Genomic DNA, 7,600 nt, shown 5'->3' on the forward strand with positions numbered 1-7,600 from the left:
TAAGACCTCCTCCTTCCTGATCAATCTGCCCTCCACATGCAAAATCATTGATCAATCAGACATCAAATGCTGTATGCAGCTTTGTGACCAATGTGATACATTACACAGCTCCTAAGACTTATTTCCATGCAGTTATCCCCAAACAATCAGAACTTGAGAAATTATGATGATTAAGAATAACAATCTTTGCATTTAATATAATATCTAAAAAGTCAAACAGTGTTTTACTAAAATTCCCTGTAGAGTGTAGTGACTGGATCTTTCTAGACAAACTCGGCAGGCAATTTGCATACAGCAGTGCTACCCAAACAGCCATGATTTGAATGCCGAATTTCATCCAGATGATTGTTGGTCAGGTCATGGGACGAAAGTCTCTTCTCTCTTAACACCCATATGAGCTAACAGAATCTGAGTTTAACCAAAGAATGGCACATTCCTCTCTCCCGACGCACCTCTCTCCCAACCCTGCTTCCCTCCCTCGGGTATCCAGCCTATTGGGCAAAGCTCTTTGACTGATCCTCCTGATGTGAAAGGTTCTATGAAGTGAAAGTTGAAATGTAAATTCTATTGTATTTCATTGCATTGTCAGCTCAGACAATGAGCATGGAAGCAGCTATTGGCTTAGAAAGCACTGATACAATGGATTCTCACGAGAGGTTTGGATGAAGAAGGCCCTTCATGACCTCATACGAGAACCAAAGTTTGGGAGGGAGTTGGGTATAAACTACAGATGTGAAAAATTTAGTCACAGAGTGTTAAGAAAAAAAAACCTTTTCGAGTTCCAATCAAACACAGCCACTGATTGCAACCAGAGTGGTGTTTATTAAACTCCAGGATCCGTCCAAGTTCCCGCTGGGCGTGGGCAAGTAAGCACAATCAATCAATTCACTAACAGCACAATACTACCGCGTAATCCCTCCTCGTGGTCGTCTACTTCTGACTTCTAGCTCTCAGTCTTCCATTCACGATAGGTACTGTCCTGGGCGCGGCGATCTTGGTCTGGCACGGTGTCTAAAGCTTGTGTCCATCCAATCATGGTGCGGACATTAGGTCACCTGGCCAAAATCATGCTGGGTTCACGTGAACACCTCATGGGGCGTACATGCCTCAGCACACATACACATTGTCCTTAATTGTCTAAGATAGAGGATTGATCAGTTTAGGGCTGTATCTAGTGCTCATTATTTTGTGGTGTGGAATCATTAGAGCATTCCTTTTAAGTCACTGGTTATTCCTTATCAGTATCCTGGGATGGTACCAAGGTCCTCTAGTTTAAGCAACTTGCTCATTAAGTGCTATTCTTGAGGGTTGCTTTCTGTCGGTTGGCAGGCCCTGTCAGAATCTAGCGACTTATTGCTCAGTCGAGATCCTGTGTCGACTGGTACCTTGGACCGTTACCTCTGTGGGCTTGTCGTCATTTACTGATAATAGGTGACCCCCTGCCCCTGTCCGTTATTCTTTCAAAAACAGAGAAAACCAGATGAGTCCTCTCCCATGACTGTCAGTCCAGTTGCCCCCCAACACTTAACTTAAAAGTTAACCCGTTCGCAACATCTATTATGATTCTAACATTATACAAAAAGTGTAAATTCTAGCAAGAGGTGATGATTATGACCATTTATCTTTGTTTTCCCAGATCCTCGGTGAGCCAATACAATTCAAAGAAATTTGTGCTAGGATCAGCTTTACGAACCCTCTGCCGATTACGCTGACTAATTGTACCTTGTACGTGGAGGGAATTGGCGATAAATCTACTCAGGATATGCCAGACATGTAAGTAGAAGCCACAGTTATCGATATCTGAGTGGAATATGTGTCAGTTTGCCCATCTGGTTTCCATGGTGTGTATGGAGGAAGATTTAGATTTTTTTTTAGAATTGTAACCATCCTTGTATTTTTCGTAATGCCTTGTAACGTCTTAAAGTTTTCTGTGAAGTGTAGTGACTGTGCATCTGCAGGCAAATGTGACGGACAATTTGCATTCACTGCAAATACGTCTCAGCTGACACTGCAATACAGTGCTTGGCGTGTTTTGCATTGTTAGAGGGTTGGCCTATGGATGAGATGTTAAATCGAGGATCTGTCTATCTGTTCAGGTGGACGTTAAAGATCCCATGGCACTATTCAAAAACTCAAGGGAGTTTATCCCTGTGTCCTGGCCTACAATCCCGCAAAATAAGACATTGGGACATTGTTGTGCGCGATTGAGCTGCTGTATTTGTCTATAAATACGTTGTCACTCCATTTCACAGTAAATCCTGTGAAGTGCTTTGATATGTCTTTCCGACATGATAATGCACAATAGCAAATGCACGAGAAATTTCTATGGGTCTATGAGCTCAAAATCCCGATGTAAGGCTTGAATTCATAAATGTTTGACTCAGAGGCTTGAACTTGCAGCCTTGGGACGTCCTCCTGACCTGGAAGGCGCTATGCAAATGTAGTTTGTAATTTATTGTTGGTGTTTGACTCAGAAATGAGATTGCTCCCAATCGGGCTGGGCTGGCATCTGCTTGAAGATGAGAACATCGGCAGTGCTGATACTTTATTTTTCATCTCCTGTTTCAGGTCCAAAAAGCTACTTTCCAAACAATTGGGAGAGATAAGAATTAAACTCACCCCTCAAAGAGCAGGCGCAAGGAAACTGATTGTGAATTTTTGCAGCGATCGACTTCGAGGTGTCAAGCACTTCAAGAATATTTATGTCAAACCGGCATTGGTGAATCCCTAGCCAAATGGCAGACTGGCACCTTTAAAGTGGGCAGGATAGTCTGTCTGCCTTCTCAAAAGCTTTTCATTGATTTTAAGCTCTTGTAATCACTATCGCTTAAATCTATTCTCTCTTCCTTCGTATTTTCTGAATTACACCCTGGCAATAATCATTCAATCTTTTACATTACACATATATGTAATTTTCAGTAGATTATCGAATTATGTAGTTATATTAAATGCTTTGCAAGGTTTAAAAATAAATTTGTTTCTTTGCATTTTTTTGTTGATCCTTAGCTCTTCTCTTGCCTCCCCCCACATAAATGGTCTTGCAGTTATAATAATAACATAATACTTGTGTTTGATATGGTACCTTATCACTACATCAAAATGTCTCAATGCGCTTCACCGGATACACTACATTAAAACGAGTGGAATTGCATACCTCAGCATGATCTGTTGCATAACGTTGCATAATTGAAATGTTCTGTTGAAAATGAGAGAGCATAACTACAAGTGATCATTGTCATACCAATTGATACTAAATCAGGCCCTGGTTCTCTAACACCCAGATTTATATGATAAACAATACTTCCATTTGGTATAACACCTTGTGGCATCATTGAGACATCTCAAAGCATTTCACAAGATTTGACTGTAAAGTGCAGTGTGTATTTGTAGGCATTCCTGGCAGCCTTCAATGAATAGGGATACCTTCACAGTAGACTGGAAGACAGAGAGGAATAGAACAGTTAAGAATGGTTAAGCTATATTTATTTAAACAACAACAACAACAACAACAAGATTCCATTTAGAGAGCGCCTTTCACGTCGGGAGGACGTCCCAAGGCGCTGTACAGTTGGGTCAGGACCCGAGCAGGGGGGGAATTGGTCAGGGTGAGGGGAGGGAAGGGAGGGTCCGAGGAGGGGGTAGAGAGTCGAGAGGGGAGCTGAAGGCTCGGTCAAAGAGAAAGGTCTTGAGACCGGCCTTGAAGGAGGAAAGGGAGGAGGCAAGGCGAAGGCACTGGGGCATAGAGTTCCAGAGCCTAGGGGCTGAGAGGCTGAAGGACGATTTGGCCGAGGCTAGAGTGGAGTGGTAGATTTTGAGGAGGTCCAGCCAGATTTGTCGGTGGACCGTTAGACCAGATTTGACGCAGGTGCGTTCAGCGGCCCGCACCTGGCTCTTCAGTGACCGGATGTGATTGGTGAACCAGGGGGAGGAGCGAGAGTAGGAGACTCAGGAGGGGGTGAAGTGCAGGTTAAAGTCGTCCAGGATGATGAAGCGATCAGAGCAGAGGCAGAGAGATGTAAGAAGTGTCGAAATATCGGAGATGAAGGTGGGAGAGGTTTTAGGGGGCCGGTAGAGGAGGAGGATTTTGAGCAAGAGGAAGGAGGGGTGGGAGAGGGTGAGGTGCTCAAAAGAGGGGAAAGAGCCAGAGGAGTAGGGGGATAGGGCAAGTGGTGTCGTTGAGATAAGGGCTACACCACCGCCACGGCGGTTGGGGCGAGGGATGTGGTGGGAGGTGTAGCCGGGTGGTGTGGCCTCCGTGAGGGGGAAGGTGTCGCCTGGGGTGAGCCAGGTTTCCGTTAAGGCCATGATGTCAACGTTCTCATCAAGGATGAGATCGTTGATGACCAGGGCCTTGTTACAGAAGGAGCGGACGTTTTGTAGTCCAATGCGGAGGGAGCGGTTGACAGAAGGGTGTGTGGGGAGGGAGGGGATTCCAGATTGTGGGACAGGGGTGGGAGAAATGGGGATGAGGGAGGAGAGGTTGGCTCCCCGGGTCTGTGTCCGGGGTGGGTGGCGAGTGTGGTGGGGAATGGGGCAGTCGGTGTGGCTGCTGCTGGACAGCCAACGCCGAGTGCCACGGTGAGCCCGGCGGAGGATTCCCAGGCTGGAACAGAGGGAGGTTGTGGGAGGGTCAAGTGGGGATAGAAGACGAGAGGGACGGAGAGAGAGGAGAACAGAGCGGGAGAGATGCAGAAGGGGAGGGTTTGGGGGTTGAGAGGAGGGAGGAGGGAGGGAGGGGGTGAGGGGGCTCGGGTCATAGCGGCAGCCATAGTGCACACGCGGGGACCGGGAGTGAGCGTTCAGGTGGATGGAAACATTATCCCATAGGCTGGGGCTGGGGCAGCCAACTCAACAGGACCATGGTGGGTCCCTGGGGGGTGGGGGGTGCAGAGCTTTTTTTTTTTTTTTGCGCGCGCACACTCCTGAAAACAATGGTATGAGAGGAAACTGCTGGGGAAAATATTACACTTAAACCCTAACAAATATATTACTGGAATGCTGTTATTGATTATAGCAAAAACACTATCATATTTTAAATCTGAAACTATTTTCAAGACTTCATGATATTTATGGTGAAATTGCAATCATATCATCTTGATTTTCACATGGGATGATGCCAGCAACTGAAGTCTTAAATTCTCAGCCTTTTCAAAAACCTCCCCAAACCCCGCTTGAAAAGAGCTGAAGTAACAACACCTCTACCTGTAATGGTTATTCTTTTTCATTAAAGTAGTTGTATGAAAGGCACACCGTGAAACCCTGTGAATGTCTGTGAACTCCGTTAATAGAAATTCATTGGAAAAAACACCAACCAATTCAGTCTTCAAAATCTTCATAAAAAGCCTTGGAATTAGAATGGAACTGTGACTTCTGTGTGAGGAAGTACTCAATCCTGTTGTGTTATTATTGTCCTCAAAGGTACCTGACCTGAGCTAGAACATTGTCACATTGTCTGAAGGCAAGAGCTCACTCAAACATACGTGTATGTTATTAACTGCGAAAGATGTAAACCATGTTCCAGGAATTGGTCAGATTGTTGGGGGGATGCTGGGCATGCTCTAAATCCTGTTTATACTGTAGCTGTAGATTTGTGCCTGTTTTACGTTTCACAGAACAACTCCCTACTGTCCCATCATCACAGCATTGCAGGAAGTGTGCGGAGAGACTTTGTGCTGTGACTTAATAATAACCCTTGTACATAACAGATACTGCGCCTGCGACTTTGAAACATCTCAAAGTAAACTTATTGTAAACTGTAGTGCCTGTGTATCTTCAGTGCCTTTGGATAAGATGTTAAACTGAGGTCCTTCTGACTATTTAGATGGAAATTAAAGAACTCATGGCACTTTTTGAAAAGAACAGGACGGTTCTCCCGGAATTCTTGTCAAAATAAAATGCACTTCTCTTCCCTCCATTTTGCTTTGTTGCAACCTATGATTCTTTTCTTCAATACTCTCCTGTCTGACTCTCTTCTCTTTATTGCCCGGGTACAATTGGCAATTGTGAGAGTTTTACTGAACTTTGAATGATTTTGCTATTACGAACTCCATTATGATTATTCAATGCTAGTGCGCTTGAGTAATTGCTATCATCTGCTGACATTTTATCATGTGTGTGTTATCATTGGACCCATGTGGAGTCCTGTAGCTCAGTGGTTAGAGCACTCGCCTTGCAAGCGAGACACCTGGTTCAATTCCAGGCAGGGGGCGAAACCTTGGGCAAGTTTCCTTACTCCACACGCCTAATAATAATCCCTCCAAAAAAAACAATAATAAATTGGTCATTTTCAATCCACGGCTGTTTGTGGGACACTGCTGTGCGCAATTGGCTGCCGCATTTCGCCCACGAGTTATACAGTCAATTCACTTTACACTCTATTCTGTGAAGCGCTTTGAGACGTCGAGAAGATGTGAAAAGCGTTATATCAAATGCAAGGATTATTAATATATTATTCTTGAAGAATGAATAAATAAATCTTTAGAACTACTAGTCCTTACCAATGAATAGAACTAGTAGTTCTTCAGACTCACCCATATCTATCAATTTAGTCCATTAATGTTGGTCGTTTCCTATGTAACTGCTGACAAGGACAAATGCCAACCCCAGTGACATGCTTACTCCTGCCAGGCAGGCTGGTCAATCATCAACAGTGTCCTCAACTACTAGAGTCTATCAAACATTCAGCCACTATCCACAATGAAGAAAATATACACACCTGAATGATTGTAGCAGCCAGAGTGAGAAAAATTGGATATCCATCATAATTAGCTTTCAAATTCCTTTCTCCAAATTATAAACTACAAATTCCTTCTGAGTCCAGATTTACTCTTTCCATTTCAGAGATTTTAGAATGTTCAGAATTTGGTCAATTCTTGAAATTTATGTCAATTCTTTCTTGTGTGGTACTATAAAAAGATGCTATTGAACAGAGCTCGGACACAAATCCATTTCCATCAAGTATAAAATCTTCACCCAGGCCTTCGGTAACTTCCCCTCTCCTCTCCCAAGCCATCTTACCCTCCCAGCCCTTCACCCCTCCTGATCCTAACCACCACCTCAGGAGCAGGTCCCTGACTGTCCAGCACCTTGGGACATCCTCCTGACGCTCTGAGACGTTACTCTACATGATGGGTGTTATATGATTGCAGGTTGCTGTGAATCTCCACGTTAGCCCAATCTGTAAAAAAAACACAAACACAGCTTTGGGGACAATTGTTCTTTCGGTAATTGGGAGACCATATCAAGCTCTACAGAGTTGGGAAATTTAAATTTAGAATTCTCTCCCCCACCTTCAATCTAATAACCAGCATTTTACTTCCCCAACTGTGTCAATGGACATCAAACTCATTGTATGTCACTGTTTGCCCTCCACCTGCTCTAATCCCAAATCCCCTCCCGGCTCGTGTTCTAATCTCTGACCTGAAAGGCGCTTTACAAATGTAATTTTGTATTGTATTGTTGTGTTGCTTTGCATTCTCTACTGGTGCATTTTTTGAACTGATTTCTCCAAACGCAATTGGGTAATTCAGGGAGCAGAGCATTTTGGCAACAGCTGATAGTGTGGGTTAAGAAGGATATGCCTTCCTCGCAATAGTTCTCT

This window comes from Callorhinchus milii, unplaced genomic scaffold, assembly GCF_018977255.1.
Source record: "Callorhinchus milii isolate IMCB2004 unplaced genomic scaffold, IMCB_Cmil_1.0 Scaffold18, whole genome shotgun sequence".
NCBI classification, from domain to species: domain Eukaryota; kingdom Metazoa; phylum Chordata; class Chondrichthyes; order Chimaeriformes; family Callorhinchidae; genus Callorhinchus; species Callorhinchus milii.